At 41.8% G+C, this 26,239-nt stretch overlaps 1 protein-coding gene across 2 annotated transcripts in view; it reads left to right on the forward strand.

Annotated features, from left to right (window-relative positions):
- Positions 1–26,239, forward strand: part of FAM183A (family with sequence similarity 183 member A) — a 264,612-nt gene that overhangs the window by 204,206 nt on the left and 34,167 nt on the right. The window lies entirely within an intron of this gene.

Here is a 26,239-nt window from a genome sequence, read left to right on the forward strand (position 1 = left end):
ACCCAATAATTATTTCAGATTATGTGCCAGTAATAACTAAGATAAAAAAAATGCAAGTTAATGAAGTGCAAATAAGACACTTATACTTCACCACCTACCCGTTAAAAAGAGAAGAATTTAAGGAATAGGAAGTGGAAATTAATTGAGAGTTATTAGGGAAGATAGAAATTTCTTCAGAAGTTATAGCTAGTGAGTGGGATAAAATGAAAGCGGAGTTTAAAATAGGGTAAATAGAAACGAGACATGGTTAGTGTTGCAGAATAAGGGGGATCTCAAAGAACAAGAATAGGTGCAAATGCAGAGTGCAAAAGGGAAAATAAGGGAGTATCTGGATAATAAGCACAAGCTTAGAAAGACTGCTGTTAAGCAACTTTTTTTTATAATAACTTCAGAGTGCAAAAACGTTTAGCACGACTTAGGCAACAGAAAGCAGAAATTGTTGTTGCTACTTAGGGAGCCTGTAACAGTTACAATAACCAGAGATCCTATAGAGGTATTAGAGATATTTTGGAAATTTTATAAACATTTGTATAAAGCAGAGGAATGTAGAAATCAAGAAAACGCACAAATGTTAATATTTATGGAAGACTCAAATATGCCAAGTTTAGAGGCAGAGGAGGCTCAACAATTTAACAGCTAAGATAGAAGGAAATGAAATAAATATAGTGATATATAATCAATCTGCAGGGCAGTTTCCAAGAACACATGCTATTCCTTGGAAGTTTGGAAGCTAGGAGGGAAGAAAGTTATAAAAGTCTGGAAAGTTTTAACAGTATTTTAAAAGGAGGGGAAGTACCAACATCCTGCAAGAAGGCTATGGTGGCTGTAATACCTAAAGATGTTAAAGACACATCAGACCCAGCTTCATATAGGTACATTTCAATTTAAACCATGATTACAAACTGTTTACACAAATAACAGCTAAAAGAAAATTGATAGATTATGGATCACTGTGGTTTTGTAGAAGTGAGGCAAATACATGACAAATGTTAACAGAGCAATGATGATCCAGAGTGAATCAGAATGTAAGAAAATACCACTTTTGTTGGTGAGTCTTGATGCAGAGAAAGCATTTGACAGAGTAAGCTGGGATTTTATGAGTAAGGCAATGGAAACATTTGCATTAACCTGAGACAATAATAAGGTTAATTAGGAGGATATATGAGGGATCAGAGACGAAAATTAAAGTGGGAGGATTCCTCTCTAAGTTCTGTATGAACAGAGGAACCAGGCAGGGGTGTTCTATTTGCCTTTGCCCTTTATCTGCCTTAAATTTAGAGCAATTGGCAAAAAAAATAAGCAACTCAGAAATTCAAGTATATAATTGGTACACTAATCATGAAAAGTTGAGTTTATTCGCATATGAAATTATTTTGTACCTGATAAAACCAGAAAAGGACATGCCAATGTTGTGGAACATTCTGAGACAGTTTCAGGTCTTTCTGTGATATAAAATTAATGAAATGAAAAACCAAACAAAAAAACCAAGAATGAAAAAACACAGCCCAGCAGTTCAGGACCCGTAATTAGCAGCTACTTTATCCAACTTATTCCCAATAAGGAAAAATTACTGGCAACGGCCGAAAGGTCTTTGAAACAAACAGTCTTTATTGAAACAAAATGCTCCAAGCGCTTTCACCTGTATATTATTGGGCTTTTTCAAGGAAAAATCACTCAGCAACATTGTGCGCTCCTTGTGGAGTAGACCACTGAATCGAGAAAAGAGCTAAAAGCAAAGCAAAACCAATAACATTTCCATCCATAGATGTAGCCCCCAAGTCGGGCTTAGCCGATTGCTGGTCGCAGCATATAAATCATTTACTTATTTCCAAATAAAACCTCAGTGAACCTGCCGACAGATAAGGGCACAGAAAAAGATGGTGGTGTTATTGCTTATTAATCTTTCTTGCGTTCGGCAGTTCCCCCTTGCCATAGAATGAAGACAAAACAAAGGCTATAGGTGTAAACTGTATACCCACACATAAATTGGTTCAGCGGTACCCAGATTTATGGGACATAATAAAATGAAGTAGTTAGGAGTCCTGTTTAAAAAGGATTATGTTATGGCAGCTAAGGATATGTGGGAAGAGCCTAAACAAAAGATAATGCAAAAACTGAGACATTAAAAGCTCTTGTTAATGGATATGGATAGCAAAATACAAGTAGTGAAAATGTTTTTATTCCCCTTAGTTTTACTTAGAGCGAAGGCATAGTTTTATCAACCAGAAGAGAAGTTATGGACAATAATTAATATGGGAGGGGAAGAGGGCAAGGGTCAAGTGGGATAAGTTGATCATTCCAATAGAACAAGGTGGTTTACAATTACCTGGTTTGAAGGGATATTTTAGGGCTACATAGTTAAGGTTCATATACTTAACACAAGCAGAAAGCTATAATTCAAAGTGGAAATGGTTGATGATGAAGCGGGGGAAATTCAAGAAATATGAGCAGAGTGGGATTTTGGATGCAGATCCTTAAGAAAAATAACAGCTATACAGAATATCCCACATTCATGGATAAGAGAGTGCTTAAAATGTATAAGATACACCCTACACAGATCAGCTACATTACTGTGACCATAAAACAGTGCAAACCACTTTGCAATTAAGCCATGATAAAGGAAAATTATTATTCCAGGGATAGAAAATTGAAGTGGATATTCCAGGGCAACTCCCTGTCACTGCTGCTATTCTGTATTACCATTAACCCTTTAAGCTGTCTACTTAACAGATTAGGCCATGGCTATAATTTGGCTCCTAGAAAACAACAGTGTAAAGACCTCACATCTTCTGTTAGTCGATGATTTAAAATTGTGTAATTCATCAGGTGAGGAACTGAAAGCATAACAGCAAGTAGTCAAAACTTTTTCAGATGATATAAGAATGTTATTTGGTCTTGATAAATGCGCAAAACCAACCTTTAAAGCAGGAAAACTGCAACACCAAGAAAACATCAGTTTGGGACACGAATGTGACATAAAAGAACTTAAACAAGAGGGAGTGTATAAATATTTGGGATCTGATGAAGGATCAGCAATAAAACATGAACAAATGTGAATAAAACCTAGTAAGGAATATTTTAGAAGACTTAAATTGATACCAAAAACAACATTGACATCTAGGAACAAAATTCAAGCTATAAACCAATTTGCTCTTCCTGTCCTAACTTACAGTTTTCAGTGATTGACTGGCCCCAAAACATGTTGGATAGATTAGACAGGAAAACAAGAAGGATGCTTCATGATCACCAGATGATTTATAAAAATCGGTGCATATCAAGATTATATATTCCCCATTCCAAAGGAGGTATGGGCCTGCTTGAAATTGATTATAGTATAGATCTGCAATTGTGGGACTTCACGCATATCTACTGATCTCACAAGACCCAAATGTAGTGAAAGTTTTGAAACATGAGGAAAATAAATCTAAGACGACTTCCCTGCTTAGTCTAGCAGAAGCATATCAGTGTCAACCAGGAATGGAAATCAAACCAGAAGTACATAAAAATGAGGCAGCAACTGAATGTGCCAAAAAGCAAAAGAAAGAATATAAGGCGAAGGATCAGATGAGAAAGCAAGAAATGTGGAAAATGCATAAATATAGTTGCAACTATAAGACTATAGTTGCAACTATATATATATATATATATATATATATATATATATATATGTGTGTATATAAATATAAATATAAGGAAATCTGGTGGTGGAATGCAGAAGTCCAGAAAGTCATCAAAAGAAAAAAGGAGTGCAGGAGGAAGTGGGAGACAGAAAAGACTAACCAGGCAAGGAAGGACTACTGGTTGGCTGACAAAGAAGCTAAGAAAGAAGTTGCAATAGCAAAGAATAGGGCATCGTAGGCACTGTACCGACTTCTGGAAAGTGACTCAGTAAGTGGCACAAAGAAACTATATCAGGTTGCAAGGCAAAGACAGAAAGATAAATAAGATAGTCAGACACCCTTCATAAGGGATGCCAGCAACAACCTGCTCACCAGCTCAGAGGACATCAAAAGCAGATGGAAGGAGTATTTCCAGCAGCTTCTAAATGAAGAAATCCCTAGTGAAGCTGTACTGCCCCAGAAACAGCCTACAATGAGAGAAAGAGAGGAGCCAAATCTAGAAGAAGTAAGAACAGCACTAAGGAAGATGAAGTCAGGGCAGCAGGCTCAGATGAGGTCACAGCGGATATGATAAAGATGCTGGGTGAGATAGGGGAGAAATGGCTCCTGAGGGTACTAATAGCAGTGTGGACAGAATGGTGTATCCCAGATAACTGGAGAATAAGCATACTCGTGCCAGTGTACAAGAGCAAAGGGGATATCCACAACTGTGGGCAGTAATGAGGCATCCAACTCCTATCACATTGCATGAAAGTTCTGGAGGGGGTGATTGATAAACGGATACGCAGCTTAGTAGAATGTAAGATGGGAGATGAGCAGTTTGGATTCAGATCAGGATGCAGCACAATTGACCCGATGTTTGCATTGAGACAGATACTTCAGAAGAAGCTGGAGATGAGGAGAGAGTCCAACTGGGCATTCCTGCACTTGGCGAAAGCATATGATAAGGTCCCAAGAAAGCTGATCTGGGCAGTACTGCTGTGGTTTGAATTCCCAGAAACATTGTTAGAATTAGTGCAGGCTATGTACAAGGACCCAATGACTGAAGTACAAACAGTGTTCGGCCTCACAGAGGGATTCCTAGTGTGTGTGGGTGTACATCAGGGTTCAGCTCTGAGCCCACTGCTGTTCATATTCATACTGGTGATGGACTACATTACAAACAGGTTGGAGGGGACGGATCAACAAAGCTGCTGTATGCAGATGATGTGGCAGTACAGGCAGACTCTGGGCTAGAACTTCAGCAAAGGATAGGAGAATGGAATGCAAATCTGGAGGCACATGAATGAAACTAAGCACAGATAAGACGGTGGTAATGGCAGCAAATTGGGGAAATCAGAAGAAGCTGAGAATAGAGCTAGAAGGGAAGATAGTAGAACAGGTAAACAGCTTCAAGTATCTGGGAGGAGTAGTTGAGGAGAAGGGTAGTCTGAATGAAGAGGTCAAAGCTAGAATCAGAGGGCTGCAGCCAACTGGCATAGAGTATCAGGTGTAGTCTATGACAGAAGAATGCCAAAGAAGCTGAAAAGTAAGGTGTACAAGACAGTGGTGGACCAGTGCTACTGTATGGTATAGAAACCTGGGTAGTAAAGGCAGAACAGTTGAAGAAGCTAGAGGTGATGGAAATGACGTGCCTGAGAAAGGTGATAGGATGCACACTGTGGGACAGATGAAGAAATGAGGACATAAGAGCAGAAGCCAAACTAGCTCCAATTGCAGAAAAGATCAAAGAGAACAGATTACGGTGGTTTGGGCACATGTGTAGAAAAGAAGAAGACAATCTAATGAGGAAGATTTGGGACCGACAGGAAGAAGGTAAGAGGAAGCGAGGACATCCAGCAAAGAGGTGGATGGATTGTGTGAAAGAAGATCTGCGTCGGTCATGAGTGTTGAAGAAGGCAGGAGTATGGCACTGAATCGAGAGAGTTGGCGACAGTTAACAGGATACCCCGACCCCATGTAGAAAAATGGGAAAAAGCGGGCTGATGATGATGCATAAATATAGTCGCAAGTATAGAAAACTTCTGTAAGAACCTCATGTTGATCAGGATCGAAGGCAGGAATGGTGAAGGAGAGGCAAATTCAAACCAAAAGATGAAAGGTTAATATTAGTGGCTCAAGATAATGGGCTACGTACATGTTGGTTTACAAAGTCCATTGAACACATGGGAGAAACAGACAAATGTAGGTTTTGTAAAACAGAATTGAAACAGTCACACACCTTGTTGCTGGTTGTGATATACTAATGGCAGAAGGACTGTATACTGAAAGGCATAATAATATGGCAAGCAAGACTGTTGCAGTGGGGATTGTGCAGACATTATGGTATTGAAGTGGCTGAAAAACACTGGAAACATGAGCCACAAAGCATCATAGGAAATGATGAAGTCTATATCACATGGAATCACCCATTACCAACAGTTCAAAAGATAGATGCAAGAAAACCAGATATAGTGGTCCATGAAAAGAAGACAGAAGTAGCATTGATCATTGAAATTGCTATACCCAGTGAGTACAGTGTCTTGCGTACAGAGAGACACAAAGTCATAAAATATTAGGATCTGTAAGCAAAAATGAGAGCAGTGTGGAAGAAAGATACCCAGACAGTTTCAATAGTTGTAGGAGCAACGGGTCTTAGAAAAGAATCTACAATGGTATTTAGATATGTTACCATATGTGTAACCCTGCTCTTCAAATTTTCCCTTAAGGAAGCTCTACTCTTAGTATAACCAGACTACTCACTATATTATAAGCCTAGCACTTGTTCTCAATACTTCTCTACTAAATAAGCACTCTCGTACTAAGTAAAGCACTACATCTACTTACCACCCCTGTGAATATCCACTTCCCTTAATGGTACAGCACTCCCTTATACTGTTCTAGCATGTCGAGTGGTAGATTACTGGCGTCGTCTCCAATTCAGCTGGTCAATCTGGGTATCGTGAGACAATGCTACAATGGTCTCATGTACACAGACAACCCTCTCCTCCTCCCAACAAACACAAATACATGTGAGAGATGCAACTATATAGCCAAACTGGAGTCTGAACTCTCTCAACTCAGGGCTGGCATGACCAGACAGGAGGAGATGGCAACCACACACACAACAATCCCAGTCCCACATAGACCTACCACAACTGCAAACCAAACACATAAAAACACAAAGACATACTCGGAGGCTCTAATAAAAAACTTACCAAAACAACAGAGGCTCCCAAAGCAGACATCCAAAAATCCACCACCTCAAAACAAAACACATGCAACACATACTTCAATAAATCAGTGTGTCAACCAATCACAGCCCTTAAGGCCAAACACCTTGCCTGATACACTAGTAATAGGTGACTCTATAGTCAGACACACTGATGTCCTGCTGACCAGGCTGAACAAGGAGAAGGTGACTGTGAGCTGTCTATCGGGAGCTAGGATCCACCACATAACACATGCACTCAAGTCACTCCAAAGCAAGTACAAATATGACTCCGTCATTGTCCATGCTGGTGTGAATGACCTGAGATGTACCTCCCTGGACTACATGAAAGAGACATAGAGGAGCTCTCCGATTATGTAGCCTAGGCTGGTATGACCCTGACCCTGAGCAGCATCTTGCCCTCACCAAGAATGATACCACAATACAAAGACAAGATGATCAGCTTTAACAATTGGCTCAAGTACTGGTGTCATTCTAAGGGGATCAATGTCTGTCTGCCTGGGATGACATGTTGGACAAGCCACACTGCTTCATGAGGATGGCTTACAACTGTCACCACTGGGCTTCCGGATATTGGCTAAGGCTCTTGCCACCCCCATAGTGCCTTTTTAGGCAAGGCTCAAAAGACAAACCCACCTCCTTAGAAAACAAAAATGGAAAAAAACTAAGGGTAATGCTGCTCAATGCCAGAAGTCTAAATCTCAAGATGCAGGCACTTGATGCACTCCTCAGCATGGAGAACATCGACGTCTGTGCAGTAACTGAAACCTTTTTCAAGGCTCCTGAGAGCACCCCAGCACTACCAGGCTATCCCTCGTATCATGCTTTTCGGCCCCAAAACCTGTGCTGAACCACAAAGGGAGGGGGAGTGTCCATATTCATCAAGGACACCCACACCTCCAGGTTAGTAGCAACACATGAAGCATCAGAGACCATACAGGTGCAACTAACCATAGGCAAAACTGCTATACAACTGGTAGCATGTTACAGACCACCCTCCCAATCTCAAGAACCCCACTCAGCCTTCCTGAAGACATTGGAGGATATGAATGTATCACAAAATACCATCATACTGGGAGACTTCAACTACCCAAACATAGATTGGGTACATTATTCTAGCCCTAATACCCTAGCCCAAAGGTTCCTGGAATTCATAAATTCAAATGCACTGGAACAACTAGTCACCTCTCCCACTAGGGGGATAATATACTAGACCTGATCATCACAAACATGGGGACAAAATGCTCCACACCGAAGTATACCCCTCACTAGTGAGATCTGACCACAAACTAATCACCCTGGATATACATATCCCACCTCCACCCCCAGCACAAAAGACCACAGTGAAAAACTTCTCAAAAGCAGACTTCACTCTTCTTAAGACTGAGATGGTATCCTTTAAGCCCATTGTGCCAGTGGATACCACATCCCACAATGCCGAATCCTTCACAAATGCTTTCTATGGACATCTCCAAGAATGCATGGATCATGCAATCCCAAACAAATCCAAGTCCCTCTCCACCAAAGGTAAGCATCCTGTCTGGTGGACCTCAGCCATAAACAAATTGTATAACAAAAGATGGAAGCTACTGCTCGTCAGAGCAAAATCCCATGAAGGGAAGACATCTCTGATCAACATTAGCAGAAAACTACGTTCTCTCATAAAAACATCCAAGGCCAACTTTGAGAGAAAAATCGCTAAGGACACTAAAGATAACCACAAAGCCTTCTTCAGCTATGTTAGAAACCTGGGCGGAAACCCTCAGATATGCTCAGAGTTGGTTCACAACAACAAAAAATACACTGAACCCACAGATATTGCCAACATTCTGGCTGACAGGTTCAGTGTAAATTTCTCCCCTCCTTCACCCCCAAAAGAAGAAATACTTATCCCAGCTGAATGTAATCTCCCTGTCATCTCAGATGTCCAAGTGAGAACCACCCTAAACAAAGCAAAAAACACAGCATCAATGGGACCTGACGGTATCCCAGGTTGCGTGTTATGTGAACTCCAAGAGGAGCTAAACCCACACATAAAAATGCTATTTAACCTTAGCCTTACTTCGGGATATGTACCTGAACACTGGCGTACAACAGTGGTCCCACTCCACAAGGGGGGGTGCCTCTACAGACCCTGGAAACTACCGCCCCATAAGCTTAACCAGCCTGGTCTGCAAAGATATGGAAATAATCATTGTGGAACTCATAAACAGAGACATAGGGGACCTACAGACACTTGACCCCACCCAGTTCGGCTTTGTAAAGGGCAGATCCTGCCTTTTAAACCTGGTTGACTTTTTCAAAATGGTCACTAGAGCCATTGATGAGGGCAAAGCAGTCCATATAGCATACCTGGACTTGGCTAAGGCCTTTGACACAATACCCCACTCAGGCATCATAGATAAGCTCAACAGCTTAAAAGTAAACCCTTATGTCACTAGATGGGTTGCAAACTGGCTAAAGGACAGAACCCATAAAGTTAAAATCGCTGGAGCAATGTCAGACTCAAAGCCAGTCACAAGTGGTGTCCCACAGGGATCTGTCCTGGGACCCCTCTTGTTCGGCATTTATTTCTCAGATGTTAAAGCAAACATGGGAGGGCTGTGGCTGACAAAGTTCGCAGATGACTGCAAACTAGGCGCCATAGTCGATACACCAGCAGACACACACATCCTACAAAAAGGCCTCAGAAATGGACAACTGGTGCCGGAGCCACAGCCTTAAACTAAATGCCAAAAAATGTATAGTCATCCCCTTTGGGAAAAACAAAGTACCCACAAATTATCACATAGACAGCAACTCAATGAGTACGGAAAAATTAATCAGAGACCTAGGGACCCAAGTCGACAGCGGCCTCTCATTTGACACCCACGTTGCCAAAGTGGTTAGAAAAACATTCTACCTTGCACACCTCATCATGAAGGGATTCACATCCAGATCCAAGGATGTCATTGTACCCCTATATTCCTCCCTCATCAGACCCATGATTAAGTACAGTGCCTCATTTGGTATGTACCTCACCCGGCATTTGCAACAGCTGGAGAGACCACAAAAGTACCTCACCAAGAGGATCAAGGGTCTCCAACATATGTCTTATTCTGCCAGACTAAAGAAACTTCAGCTCTATTCAGTAGCATACCACCTGCTCAGAGGTGATCTCTGCCTGACGTACAAGGCCATGTCCAATCAGGATCTGATGGACATGCTCCACCTCAAAAAATCCAAATCCATCAGGACCACGAGAGCTAAAGACTTAAACCTCGGCACAAGTATGAATAGGACATGCTGGAGGGATAGATTCATAACCCAGAGGCTTCCCATGCTTTGGAACAAGATCCCAGTTCGTGTTAGGCAGAGCCCCTCACTGACTCTCTTCAAGAGAAATCTTGATGAGTGGATGGGAGATCGTAAGTTTACCCCAGGGGTCACATCTGTGTCACTGCTAGACAGGGGCACAGCAAACTAATTCTATTATATAAGGGGACCTTCTTTATGTCACTACTAGACAGAGGCACAGTATTCTAAATTTATTCTGTACATTTTTTGTACCATTTCATGGGGTGGCAAAAGCCACATCACTATGGCTAGGCTTACAAATGCCCCAGGGCAGATAGCCTAGTACTATACTATGAAACTATTAAACTATATCTAAATACCATTGTAGAGTCTTTTATAAGACCCGTTGCTCCAACAACTATTGGAACTGTCTGGTACCCTGTAATGCAGTGGTGGTGCTGCTGTAGCATTGTCACCTCACAGTAAAATGTCCTGTTCGATTCTCAGCTAGAGCGTCTTCTGTGTGGAGACATGCGTGAATGGGCATACCTTCGTTGAAGGTTGTGCGTCAGGGCTGGCAACTCAGCACATAAAAATCTACTGCCAATCATTAGCAGACCGGAGTTCCGCTGTGGTGACCCCTAACCGGGAAAAGCCGAAAGACACATGAACAACCATATGTGTAACCCTGTATGAATTGCAGGAGGAGTCATTATTGGGCACATTGCAGGTGCTGCGAAGAGCACTTTTGGCTGACATCAAAGATTGAAACAATACTAATTTCATGAACTTTAATCATACTTTGACTTAGGAATAGGGTCCATTCCTGTCATGGTATTAGAAACCCAAACGATTTGCAGAAATTAAAAAATTAAGAATATTATTGAGGATGCTGCAAAGAGCACTTCTGGATGACATAATAGATTGAAACAGTACTAATTTCATGAACTTTAATCGTACTTTGACTAAGGAATGGGGTCCATTCCTGTCATGGTATTAAAAACCCAAAAGACTTGGAGAAATTAAAACTGGGAGAAATATTGTATTCATAAAGTAGCAGAAAGTATTCCAAGAACTAAGTCAACATGAGAATGGAGAAGGGAGATTCTGCCAATAGGGATGACTGCAATTAGGGGTACTGAGAATATACATGGAATTTACTGGAGAAAACTGGCAAAGGAAACAAGGTACTGGGAACAAATAAATATAGAGGCTGAGAAGAGATTTAGACTTCAGACTAAATAATGCCTTACTTATCAGGGATTGATATCAGAGTATTGTAAAGAGAAAGAGAAGGGAATCCTAAGTGAAAGACTTTCTTTAGTTGAATTTAAAAGAGAAACTGCTGTTAAAAAGGGATGATTAGTAGAACATATAAAATACTGCACATTAACTATAGGAATCAATCAGAAAATGTTAAAAAGATTGTGAAAAGAGACTGGATGAGCAATTCACAGGGAAACAATGGGATGACATATGTATGGCTCCCAAATTTGCAATAAAGCCTAGAAGATATAGGAATTTTGCTTGGAAGTCTTTGCATACATACGTTTATACCTCAAGCAGAATTTTTCCTCGAGTAGATGGCAAATGTTGGAGGTGCGATAGGTAAAAAGAGGTAACTGGCACACATATGTTTTAGAAGTGTAATGGGTTGGCAGACTTTAAAAATTTCCTGCATTGTTCTTTGTCAGAAATATGGGTGAGCAAATGAGTTTGACTAATGAAATTATGAGCTGAGATACAGGATCCAAATTGCCTAGACACAGTAAGGCCTTGTTAAGTTTAATTCCGGTGACTGCCAAAAAAGTTATTAGAAAGTGGAAATCAATCTCTAAATCAACTATATTTGAACTAGTGAATATTCTAACAGAGACATAAGATCTGTAAGTGGGATCTTTAGAAGGGGTAGCAGCAAATTACATAAGAACATGGAAATTGTAGGAACAGTACATACAGAATAATGTGAGTTTTAGGGAAGGCAAGAACTGATCAATATGTATAATGCTGGATTGATGATAATTGTATAAAAGAATATATTTCATGCATAATGTTTTTAACTATGAACATGTTAATGACTTATTTTCATGCATATTTGCTTATATCTTAAGTAATAATTCAATAAAAGTGTTAATACAAAAAAATTCAAATTCTGAGATTAAATTTTATTGGTATGGAAATGTTTAATACAATATCTCACATGACTAGACATACAGTTAAATTTGTCTTTGATGCTATAGATGGTGTTTTCAGGGTTGCTGCTACTAGGACAGTGATGAGAAGACATGCTTGGATTACACTCCAGATATTTTCAGAGGATGTAAAAGCCTGACTATTAAATGCTCCTCTAGATAATATTTTATTTGGTCCTTTTCTCTGCTGAAATTCCCGAAAACATGAAGGGAGAGAGGCAAATGTATGTAATGGGGTTAAGCAATTATTCCTGTGTGCCATTCCTAAACACCAAATAAACTACTCTTCTAATCTGGGAACATTTTTCACAAATCACTACAAGTAAGGCCAGCAAAAATCTGACACAGTTCAGAAAGAAATTGCAAGGTGACATAAAAAAGAAAGCAGATGTGTCCCAAGGATCCCCTTCTCAAAAGAAAAAACTTACAGCTATCCTTGCCTACCACCTCTTCATTTCTTCTCATCCTGGGATTCAAACTGCTAGTACTTCAAACTCTATAACCTCTTGTTTTCCCACAAACTTTTCTGGTCACCCTAAACCTAAAGGATCCTTATTTTAATACCCACATTCACAAAAAACACAGATCATTTTAAGGGTCTGTGTCGTGATATTGCATTTTCAGTTTACCTCTTTGGTCTTTCTACCATCCTAAGAGTCTTCAACAAATTACTTGCTTTAGTGGTAGTTCATTGCAAGCTTCATGGCATTCACATTGCATGACTTTGGCTCTCAACCTGCCAAAGCACTCTATCATCCTTACAAAACAGTACAAATCTTTTCCCCAGTCTAGGATGCACTCAGTCATCCCTCATTCCAACCCACAGATTAGTATTCTTGAAGTGCTTTCGAGACACTTCCCCAATGACAGTTTTCCTTCCTGAAGAAAAAAAAATGCAAGCATATCTACACTTCAAGAATCATTCACATCATAAAATTTAAATTGCAAGAGAATTTCTAAGTGTTCTATGATTCTTGACCTCTTCAACCCATATGATTATTTTGCCGGATTTCATATGAGAAAAATTTACTTGGATCTCAAATCAGTTTGGTTCCAGCACTCTCATCTTCCTTTTTTCCAAATCCAGTTCTCAGCTTTGTGAAGAAATAGCTTCTCTGGTGGGTCAGACAAGTTCTTTGCAAGGCTGGAATGCCTTTATTTCCTCCCAGTCCATCCCAGAGAGTGGCAACAGATGCTTCAGACTTTGCCTAAGGTGCTGTTTCTCAGGGTATAATCATGCAGGAAATTTAGGAGCCACAGCACCAGTGCAAACACACAAACTTGAAGGCAATAATGGCACTGATAAGTGCCCTGAATCACCTGTGGTCTCCAGGAATCCTTTTAGTTGTGAAAGACAACACCACAGTGTTGTGGGTTATAAACAAGCAAGGATGCATGGCATCTTACTCCCTTTTTAGGCTGACCATGATTGCCTGAAATATAACAATTCTAAACAACTTATTTCTTTAGGCAATTAATTTGATATTAGTGCAGAAAATAATAGCAGACTGAGCAGATACAGGACAGACTCCCATGAGTGGATGCTACACCAAGAGGTCTTCCTAGAGATAGTCCAGCAGTGGGGAGCCCTAAATATTGATATGTTTACCTCTAATCTAAACAGATAGCTAAAATGGAATCCCACAAATACATTGTTTACCTCTAGTCTATAAAGACAGCTGAAACAATTCTGCTGATGACAACTTGCAAAGAGGCCTGCAGGAATGATGTATTCACAATCCCTGGATGGGGTTGTTTCTTTTTGCCTTCCCCCTTTCCTCTTACTTTGAAAGTCTTTCAAAGGATCAGAAGGATAAAAATGTGGGTCACATTCATGTTGTCAAACTTTTACAAGTTCAAACGTCATATGGTCAAAACCATATGTTCGAACTTGTAAAACTTTGAATGTTTCAACGGAGATCTCCGTAAGGGAAACTTTCCCTTTCCTGCAATATAGTGCGATCTTGGAGTTGGTATATTTAAGTAGTGGGGGTGTGGGGGTGCAGGGTGGCTTGCCCCCCTGCTTACAACCTTCAGGTAAGTTTTTTATTTTTTTATTGTTTTTGAACTTTTAAAGTTTGAACATATAGTGTCGACCATATGGTGTTCGAACTTTTAAAAGTTCAACAACATGATATAGACCCTAAAAATGTTACTGGTGACTCCCTTTTGGCCCAGACAGTATTGGTTCTTCCTTGTCATGCAGCTGGTGAGGGGCAGTTATAAATGCTTCCTCAAAGAGTGGATTTGCTCACAAGGATTCGTTGATTCATATCAATAATCAAAAATCTGTTTAACTGTATGCATGATAGACTTTTTGATCCCTTCAAGACACTTTTTTTTCCTGATGACTTGCAACTGGTGTTAAAGAAGGCAAGAAAACATGTCTTAGAAAATGTTATTTATCCAAATGGAGCAGATTTTTCTCTTTGGTGTCAAAGCACAGGTCATGATCCATCTCAAGCAGGGGCACCCTGGTTCTGCAGATTGTGTGTGGATCCTGACCTTGCATGCACCTTAATAAAGGTAAACCTCTTGGTGATTTCAGGATCTCTGCCTTTGGATCCCCCTCTTTCTTCTTTGTCTCAAGTTAGACAATTCTTAAAGATAGACTCTGCATATCAGACCACCAAGAAAAAAGATCTTTGTGACTTCATGGAAAGTTTCAAGACATCCTTTATTAATGCCTCTTATGATGGATCCACTTTGTTTGGTTCTAAGGTCAAGGAAACTCCTACTAGAAGCCAGCAAGATGGTAAGACCCTCTCTGCTGTTGAAATCCACGTTTCTGCTCTTCAGAGATACCTTTATAGGACTCAGAGGTCTGGTAAAAAGATTTGGTTCAGGAAGTCACAGGGATCTTACCAAGAGACTTCTAGTGACAGGCCTCCCACCAGCAGAGGAGGAAGACTTCAGAACAGATGTCACCTCAGGGGCAGAAATGGACTACAAAATAAGGGTTTCAAAGGCCCTTTTACTGAGAAACCCTTCTACTGCCCCTGAGTGGTTGCCCAACTGCTGCACTCTGGAGGCAGTCAGGGGGCAATTGTCTCTACACCTGCTATCCTGGCAAAAAATAACAACAGATTCCTGGGTGCTAGACATTATTCCTAGAGGCTATATAATTCCATTTTCCCATCCTCCAAAATGGAAGAGATCAGTTCCCAGTGTTCCACCCAGTCAGCAGGAACTACCAGAAGCAGAAATTTCAAAGCTACTAGAAAAAAAGAGTCATCCATCCAGTCTCCAAAGACCAGCAAGGATCCACAGTCTATTCAAGGTTCTTTTAGTTACAAAGAAAACAGGGGATCCCCCATGTTGGACCTAAGTAACTTAAATCAATTCATGAAACAGCTAAATTACAGATGGTCACAATTCAGTCCATTTTGCCTCTTCTGAGGAAGGATGTCCGGATGTGCTTGACAGATCTCAAGGATGCATACTGTCACATAAAGATAGAGAGACATTCAAAGAGATTTCTCTGTTTCAGGCTGGGAACTAATCATTATTATTATTTCAGGGTACTGCCCTGTGGTCTCACCACAGCCCCCAAGGTGTTCACCCAGATGATGGCCATAGTAGCAACACAGCTCCGTCTGCTAGGGATCCATGTATTCCAATATTCTGGCTCCGAACAGCTACCTCAGCTCTAATATTGTGTCAGTACAGAGACTACTTGCTCCAGTTGCTTCAGGAATTGGGCATTACCATCAACATGGAAAAAAAGTCAACTCAGTCCAACTCAAACTATAGAATTTATCAGATGCCACCTGGATACAGCTACTCAGATAGTCACCCTTTCTCCACAAAATGGTGCCTTCCCTCCAACTAACAGCTTCAACATTCATGAGGCATTATTTTTCCCCCCAGCCAGAATAATACTTCAGATGCTAGGATTAATGCTCTTGACCATTCTAATGGTTGCCTTGGCGAGATATTACATGGGAGTTCTTCATTGGACCTTAGTGGTGCAATGGTCATAGGTTCACAATCCCCTTCATTCAAAGATACGAATCACTTCAACATGCAGAAACCATGTATCGTGGTGGATAACATCCTCATCTTTGACACAAGTGCTTCCCTTCGTGAGGGGTTCCCCGGTGACAGTAGTGATGGATGGATGCTTTCCTCCTAAGTTGGGGGGGGGGGCACTGTCCAAGACTCCTGGTCGCAAACAGAGGCAAAACACCATATCAGTACTCTGGAGATGAGAGCAATCCTCTGAGCATTGCAGGCCTTCCAGGATGCTCACCCCAGTGGTGTGATAGCTATTCAGACAGACAATATGTCCTTTTGCCTGGTATCTAAATAAACAGGGAGGAACACACTTCTACCCGTTATGTCGAGAAGTGAGGTGGGGGATGGCAATGTGCCAAGTCTTCATAGCACTTTCTCATAGCAATACACATCCCAGAGAATTCCAGTGTTCTAGCAGACAAACTGAGCAGACATCAAGTTGGATAGACTGAATACAGGTCTATATAATAAATTCACACATAGAAACCAGTTTCTGTATGGAAATAGTTGTCATCCTGGGCATTTGTTAGCTGTTTTGCCCTATAATGAATTTTTGAGAATTAACAGATTGTGTAGTACAGAAGTCGTCTTTAGGTCAGAAATAAATATGGCTGAACGAATGTTTCTCAATAGAGGATATGATGAGCAACAGGTAGTGGAGGCTAAAGTTAAAATTTTTGAACTTAGAGATGGAGAAAAGAGAAATGGAGATAGATTTTTATTTAGAAATAAGGAAAATTATATAGTTGAAATTAATAATAATAGAGTTTTGGGTAGACAGACACAAAAGGAAATTTATTTTGTTACTACCTTTAATGTACTTACAAATAGAGTGGTACAGTGTGTAAAACAGTTTTGGCCCATGTTATTAAGAGATAAGGAATTGTGTTATTTGCTACCTGAGCAAATTAAAATCTCTTATAAGAGAGCCAGAAATTTGAAAGGTATGATAGTACATAATCAGTTTTGTCTGCCATCTAGTAATATAAATGCAAGTGGAATAAAAGAAAAGGGAACATTTCCTTGTAATAAGTGCTCAATTTGTAAATATTTAGTGCCCCATTTTACATATGTTAACAGAATACAGTTCACTCCTAGATGCCATTACACCTGTTGCACAGAGGGAGTGGTTTATGCATTAAAGTGTACTTGCAATTTGTATTATATAGGAGAGACATATAGAAGTTTTAAAGTACAGATACAGGAACATATTAGGGACATAAAAACAAGAGATTAGAAAGTCCTTTAAGTGCCCATTTTTTACATTATCATAATTCTAAGACTGATGATCTGAAAGGTCGTGTTGTGTGTTAGAGAAGGTAGATGTATTACTTGGGGAACTTAAAAATGTTAAGAATAAACTGCTACAGAAGGAAACATTGCTTATTTTAAAGTATGGCACACTGGAGCCATTTGGACTTAATAGAGAGTGTAATTGGAAATATGTAATTTAAATAATTAATTGTTTTATTGAGTTGATTGTCAATTAAGGTATTTAGTGGATGTATTTAAGTGCATGTATTATGATGTTTTTTACTCTTGGAAGGCATTTTATGCCGAGGCGCTAAGTGTGTATTAAATTTTCCTACTTTTGTAGCTGTGGTGGTCTTTTTCGTAGTATTTGAAACTGAGCAGATGTATCCTGATGTCTCAAGAGTGGTCCCTAAACTCAATAGCTGCAGAGATATTCAGTCACCTAGGGCAACTTTTCTGCAGCCTATTTTGCCTCCTATCTCAGCAACAAGTGCAGCAGTTATTTTGCCCTAGTTTCTTCACAGGAACAGTTACCAAGGGATGCTTTTGTTTTTGTTCATTATTGGCCCCATGGTCTCCTCTATGCCTTCCCTCCCCTATCATTGATGAACAAATGCATACAGAAAGCAAGGCTGTGCAAGGCCAGGGTAATCCTCATAGCCCCCTTTTGGCCTTGACCTATTATCCTGACGAGCCTGGTCTGCAAGGCCATGGAACGTATCATCATGGAACTCATAAGCAAAGACATTGGTAACCTCCAAACTCTGGATCCCACCCAGTTCGGGTTTGTGAAAGGCAGATCATGCCTTCTGAACCTGATCGACGTCTTTGAGGTAGTCACCAAAGCGGTGGATGAGGGTAAGGTGGTTCACACAGCCTATCTTGACCTCACCAAGGCTTTTGACACCATCCCCCATTCTGGAATTATAGCTAAACTCACTAAACTAGGTATAAATCCCTACATCACAAGATGGGTTGCCAACTGGCTCACTGACAGAACCCACACTGTAAAAGTTGCAGACTCCAAATCTGACCTCAAAGCAGTGACAAGTGGAGTACCACAGGGTACCGTCCTGGGACCTCTACTGTTTAGTATCTACTTCTCTGAAGTACAAGCTAACACAGAAGGCCTCTGGCTAATGAAGTTCGCAGATGACTGCAAACTAGGAGCCATAGTCAAGTCCCCTACAAAAGACATTCTACAGAAGGGCCTTCCTGAGACAGATGCTTGGTGTCAGAGCCATGGCCTCAAGCTCAATGCCAAAAAGTGCAGTGTCATCCCCTTTGGTAAAAACTCTGTACCCATGAACTACCACATAGGCAGCAATCTACTTAACACTGAATGCGTGATAAGAGATCTTGGGACCCAGGTGGACCGTAGCCTCTCCTTTGATAGTCACATCGCCACAGTAGTCAGGAAGTCCTTCTACGTGGCACACCTCATCATAAAAGGGTTCTCATCCAGAAAAAAGAGGTCATTGTTCCCCTCTACTCGTCACTCATTAGACCCATTATAGAGTACAACGCCCTTTTTGGAATGTACCTCACAAGACATCTGCAGCAGCTGGAATGGCCACAGAAGTACCTCACAAAGAGGATTACTGGCCTCAAACAAATGCCCTACACTGACTGCCTCAAAAAACTCCAGCTTTACTCTGTAGCATATCGCCTACTCCGAGGTGATCTCTGCCTAACATATAAAGCTATGTCAAACCCAGAGCTGTTGGACATGCTCCACCTAAAGAAATCCCAATCCCTCCGAGCTACACACTCTAGGGACTTAAACCTTGTCACCACAATAAACAGGACATGCTGGAGGGATAGATTCCTGTCCCAGAGACTTCCTATACTCTGGAACAAGCTACCCATCTATGTCAAGCAAAGTTCTTCATTAGCACTCTTCAAGAAAAATCTTGATGAGTGGATGGGAAATAGGAAATACACCCCGGGGATCACTTCTGTGTCTCTGCTGGACAGTGGCACATGAAAATAACTTTCTTGGGTGGCGTAAGCTATGGAACCTTGCTGGCTAGGCTTACACAGGCCCTTGGGCTGATAGCGTAGTACCTACCTATGAACCTATGACAAACATGGATTCCTTCCCTGTGGCCACTACTACTTCATCCACTCTGGATAATGGACCACTTTCCAGACCTCCTTTTCTTATCTATCTAGATTGCCTCCTCCAGATCAGAAACCCATGAAGTTGAACATGTTTCCTTCAATTTTAGCATGAACCAAAGATGACAGGCTTTCCCATTAAGTAGTACACATTCTAGCAGCTTCCCAGAAAAACTAAAGTTTATCATAACAGATGGAAGAAATTTTCTACCTGGGTGTTTTCTAAAAGTCTAGACCCTTTCTCAGCTTCAGTTCCTACTATTCTACAGTTTCTTTAGCCTTATTTCAGACAGGTTCAAGCTATTTCATGATTAAGGTACAGTTAGCAGCTATCTTCAGTTTCCATACATGCTTGGATAATTCCTTCACAGTCTCCTTAAAAATATCAAAAGCCTTCTTAAAGGGAGCTTTTCTTCTTACGCCACCTTTAAGAGACCCAGTGCCTCCCTGGAACATTACCATTATGTTACAGGCATTAAATTAATCACTCTTTGAACCCTGCAGCATCAGTAGACATCAGATTTCTCATGTGGAAAACTGTCTTTCTGGTAGCAATTACTACAGTCTGAAGGGTTTCTGAATTACAAGCCCTTTCTTCTAAAACAATCCTATGGTGTCTTTCACAAGGATAGAGTTTCTGTAAGAACCAATGCTTCTTTTCTAACAAAGGTGGCATCCAAATCTGCCATTCATTTACCAGTTTTCTTTCCAAAAATTTCTAATAAAGGTGAATACATTACTTATGCTTGATATGCACTGTCAGTTGTGATTCTACCTTCACAGGACAAAGCCATTCAGGAAACTGGACCAATTGTTTATCAGTTTCTCAAAGCAGAAAAAGGAGAAGTTGGTTTCCAAAGTTACATTGTCCAGATGGCTTTCAAACTGTATCCTCTTTGTTTGTGTGTGTGTGTGTGTGTGTGTGTATATGTATATATGTGTATATGTATATATGTGTATATATATATATATATATATATATATAAAAACGCTTGGTATTGCAATCTAAACAAAAAGTACATTCAACCAGAGTACCTGCTATTTCCTACAGGATGATTTGCTAGCTGTTACTAGATGTTTTGTAGTCCTATCTCGCCTTCATTCTTACATATGGGATCGGCTCCGACTCGGCCTATTACAAAGCTCAATGTCTCTTAGTTGGCTCGTGGCAAGGTAGGTATCCCATAGTGCACTAGTAAGAATCCCAAGATCTTGTTTGCCGCGTCTACAAGTTCAGAAGTGCTTCTTGCTTGGCCATGGCTAAGTTCCATATTTTTCATTACTATTATAGTTCTGATTGATATTTATGCTTATAAGATAGCTTAGTTTACATAGTTGTAGTAATAGTTTCATAGGTAGTGATAGTAGTGTGTTTTTGCTATTTTTTTCGTAGTTATTGCTGAGAACTTGTTGGCTGTTCTAGGCCTGTTTTTGTTCTCCGAGTGGTATCCTTTCCGTGTGCTAGTTTTTGACATAGTTTCCAATCAGCGTAGGTCCGTGTTTGTGTTAGGACCTTGTTTTTTTCTAGTTTTTTCAATAGAATAGTATATTGTGTGCAGTGTTATTTACTATTATTGGCTAGTTTTTGCCTGCTGTTTAAAATTTACGATTTGTGGTATTTTTCTGACATAGCTTCTTTCCTGTTTCTTAGTAGCTAGGTCCGTTTAAGTTAGAGGACCTAGTCCTCTATTTAACTTTTCTGGTGTTTTTTCCTCAACAGGGCTAGGCCCGTTTAAGTTAGAGGACCTAGTCCTCGGTTGTGTGTTTCGTGTATATATTTTTCTTACAGGGCGAAGCCCGTTTAAGTTAGAGGACCTTGTCCTCTCTTTTGTCTTATAGAAGTTCTGTTTGGACTCAAAGATCATAAACCTTCGGGTTTTAAAAAGTGCCTTAAGTGCTCCCAAGAAGTGTCAATTACTGAGGGGCAAGTAATTGCATTTACTGCCTTGGAGCCATCCATCTACAGGAAACATGTTCTTTCTGTCACTCCTTCAGCTCCAGAGTTCTCCAAGATAGGAAGAACAAATTAATACTGAAAGGTCTCTTTAAGCCTTACTTTATGGAGGATTTAGCCAGCTCTTCATCATCCTTCAAGTCCCCCTCATCAAAGAAAGAGAAGGTCAAGTCGGCAAAGAGAGTTTCTCTTGAACCGACTATTTTGTCTGGACCTCCTCAGAAAACATTAAAATTGGATAAGCCTTTTACCTCTTCGGCTCCACTGTTGTCGGAGCCGGTCGAGGTTATCGATGTTGGCCCCAAGTCTTTCAGAGCCGACTACTGAGAAATTGCATCAGAGCTGGTCTAGAGAGCTATTGCCAGTCTCCCCAACCTTATGATCTCCCATATTACAGAGATCTAGGTCGCCTAACCTGTCATCCAGATCCTCCAAGAGCCTTTTGGAAGAGGATGTAGAGAGAGTAGTGCTTCTTTTGAAGTTGTGTGCTTTACCAGAATTGTTGCTGGCTCTGACCCAGTCTGTTCCGTAGCCATCTAATACCATTCTCCCTGTTGCTGTTCCTCCTCCGAGCCATGTTAGTCCTTTAGAGCCAGAGATTTCGGTGCCACTTGTTGTGGAACCCTTGGTTCCAGCACCCCTTGTGGCTGTCTCAGAGCCGAGTTCCACTCCGACACCTTCGGCGCCATCCTTGGTGTCTAGGAGCCGAAGCTCACCAGTCAGCCCCAATGCTTGGTCCCGACCCTTCTTGGTGCGTCAGCTAGGTTGAGCTCGGATTCTACATCCATCTCTGAGTGGATCGCTTTGGAGATGAGGGCTACCTCCATTTCCTTGGAACCGGGGCTGTCATCGGAGCCGGAGAGGTCTACATTCGACATGATGAGGAGCATGTTGTCTCGGTCGTCAGCTCTGCACAAGGGTACCAATACTTTTCCCCTCAAGCACCGACCTCTGTTTCAGCACCATCTCTCTCTCTCTCTCTCTCTCAACAGCAGAGACCAGCAGCCTCAGGAGCCCCCATTGGGTGGCCCCCAGTCTTCCAAGACCTCCCCAGAATACCCTTCTGAGGAGCCCCCTCGGAAGAGGACATGCAAGAGGAAGCATGTAGGCTCCCCGGATGGGTCCATCACCTCAGACACTGACCTCGAGGAGTCAGACGGGTCCCCTAGGTCGTCCTCTGATGATATCTCCTTTGTAGATATCTTAGAGATCCTAAAGCAGAGAGGCAGATGGCCCACTGCCACCCCTTCTGATGAGGAGTCAGTGTACCTGAAGGCTTTTGGGTCTCAACCTTCAGCCTCTTGGGTGTCTCCATCTTTTGATGAGCTCTTGGACCTAGTTAGTCGAAAGGTGTGGGAAACTCCTGATGCCATGGAACCAGTCTCCAGAAGACCCAACAAATTTCTTTCAGCCCCCAAAGAGAAAGAGTTCTTGACCAAAGGTGTGCCTGTAGATGCCATGGTGGTGGCAGCAGCCACAAAGAAGGAACTAGTGAAGACTTCTACATCTGTCCATCCACCGAACAAGGAGTCTCGAACGATGGATAGATATGGGAAATGTATCTTCTCTTCAGCGGCTTTTACTCTCAGATCACTGAATTACCTCACACATTTTACTAGGCTTCAAAGAGATCTCCTAAAGGAGCTAGGAAATACTCTACAAGGTACGTCAACTGAAGGAGTCCCTGAGAAAGTTATTGCTCAGATGTCCACCTTAAACTCCATTGTTAACTCCTCCATGAGACTGATCTCCTATCCAGCAGATGGAGCAAGTAGGGCAGTGGGTTCAGGGGTTTCCCTTAGGAGACACTCCTGGATGCGATTATGTAATTTTGCGGAGTCCTTCAAATCTACTTTTACCAACGCCCCCTTCGACAGTTCCTCTTTGTTTGGACCAAAGATAAAAGATAACACTCACCAGGTGCAAACAGGAAGAGAAAACTCTCTCTCTCTGCCGTGGGAGTACATTTTACCGTCCCTTTTAGACCATACCCTAAGGGTCAGAGAGGCGGGAAAATGTGGTTCAAGAAACCCCAGAGATTTTTCCCGGATGCACAGGGGGATTCCTCCTTCAGAGGCAGAGGAGGAGGAGCTAATTAATGGTAGACGTCACCCCAGAGGCGGGGGGGGGGGGTCCGGGAAACCAGAGTGGCCGCGATTCCTTCCATGGCCATTCCTATCAGTGCTCCTGATGTGGGGCCCGGCTGCGCTTCTCTGGAGCCAGTCAGGGGTCGCTTATCTTTGTATCCAGAAGCCTGGCTCAACATCACCCAAGACAAGTGGGTACAAAGAATAATCACCAGAGGATACTCCATACCCTTCTTTCTTCCATCCCCACACCCCCAAGAAGATCCCAGATGTTCCACCCAATCACAGGGATCAAGCAACCATAGAAGTTCAAAAGTTGCTTTCAAAGAGAGTCATCCAAACCATCCCTGCAGACCAGATAGGATTCGGAACTTACTCCAGATTCTTTTTAGTGCCAAAATGAACAGGGGACTGGAGGCCCATTTTGGACCTCAGCAAACTAAACCAATCAGTAAAGAAGTCCAAGTTCCGAATGGTAACCCTACAGTCTATACTCCCTCTATTAGGGAAAGACAATTGGATATGCTCCAGAGTCCTCCAAGATGCGTACTACCACATCAAAATGGACAGAGCATTGAGGAGTCATCTACGCTTCAGGCTGGGAGCCAGTCATTTACAATTTCGTGCTCTGCCCATTGGTCTCACCACAGCCCCCAGGGTGTTCACCAAATATATGGCGATAGTGACAGCTCACTTGAGATGTCACAGATTCCAAGTGTTTTCGTACCTGGACGACTGGCTCCTGACCGCCACCACCAGGCACCAACTTGCCTAGGATTCAACTATCCAGCTCTGCACCCTTCTAGGAATTATGATAAATTGGGAAAAGTCTGCCTTGTCGCCCTCTCAATTTGTGACTTTTATAGGTGCAAAAATAGACACAGTCGCCATGATGGCTCGTCTTCCTGCAGACAGAATTCAAAATCTCAGACAATAGATATACAGCTTACTACCTCAACAAAAAGTCAAGGCCAAGACAATGCTGAAACCTTTAGGGACCATGACTTCTACCATAACTCTAGTTCCACTAGCCAGATTGCATATGCAAATTCTTTATTGGCTACTTTTTTTCCCCAGTGGTCTCTTCAACAACTGCCTCTGTCTCATATTCTCATAATGGAATCTTGCAAAAAGAACCTTCATTGGTGGATTCAGCCCGATCAACTGTTGACAGGAACACCCTTCCTTCCTCAGCAACCCGTTGCTACTGTGACCATGGATGCCTCTCAGATAGGGGGACATTATCTACGCAGGACTGTCCAAGGCACATGACAAGATCACGAGACTCACTTGCATATCAATATCCTAGAGATGATAGCAGTGCTACTAGCATTGCAAGCACTTCATGACTTTCTTCCTCTAGGGACGATAGCAATCCAATCGGGCAATATGTCAGTGGTATGGTATCTAAACAAGCAAGGAGGAACTAGACCTTACCCCCTATGTCGACAAGCTCTTTGTGTTTGGCAGTGGGCAATATCTTACCAGCGCTTTCTGGTGGCAATGCATATCCCGGGGACAACCAATGTGATAGCCGGCAAGCTCAGCAGGGAAATCTTGATGCCGCACGAGTGGTCTCTGTATCATAAAGTAGCGGAACAGATTTTCCGCAAATGGGGACAGCCTTGTTGTGATCTATTTACCAGCCCAATCAATGCCAAATGCAGCAGCTACTTCTCCCTTATTCCCCCTCCGGGGGAGTCACCGAGAGATGCACTTGTTCACAATTGGCCTCCGGGAGTTCTTTATGCATTTCCCCCCTTCTGCTCATATCGAAAGTGATCCAGAAAGCAAAGTCCTTGGGAAACAAAATGATTCTGATCACTCCTTACTGGCCTCATCAAATTTGGTTCCCCTTTCTCAGGCCTCATCTCGTAGACGATCCACGGACTCTGGACCCAGTTCCAGACCTCTTGACACACATGTCAGGTTCCCTTCACTCCTGCCTCCACACCCTCAATTTGACAGCGTGATTGCTCCACTTCCATTCCTAGTCAGGCTTCATGATTTTTCACCTGCAGTGCCCCATATCCTCACGTCTTCCCACAAACCTTCCACGATTTTCTGTCTGGGCAAAAGAGAAAAAAAATGTAGATCCTTACACAGCATCCATCCCCTTGGTGTTAGAATTCCTAACTGAACTTTTCCATCAGGGATCAGCTACTGCTACAGTTAAAGTTCAACTGGCAGCAATATCCAATTTTTCATTTGGGACAACCTGAGCCTAATCTGATGGCTCACAGATTGTGTAAAGCTTTCCTTAAAGTCACTACCGTGCTGAGACCTCCTTTACAGGAACCTGTATCTCCCTTGATTCTAAATTTCATTCTGTCCAAACTTACTTCCCCGCCTTTTGAACCCAGGCATTCGTGTGAACTGAAGTTTCTGTCTTGGAAGCCCATTTTTCTGCTAGCTATTACATCCGCTAGAAGGGTCTCAGAGTTGCAAGCACTGTCAGTCAAACCTCCTTACTTGATTTTTCATAGAGACAGTGTTTCCCTTCAAAC

The sequence above is a fragment of the Protopterus annectens genome, chromosome 10.part0 (assembly GCF_019279795.1).
Source record: "Protopterus annectens isolate FY-2018-M chromosome 10.part0, PAN1.0, whole genome shotgun sequence".
Taxonomy (NCBI): domain Eukaryota; kingdom Metazoa; phylum Chordata; order Ceratodontiformes; family Protopteridae; genus Protopterus; species Protopterus annectens.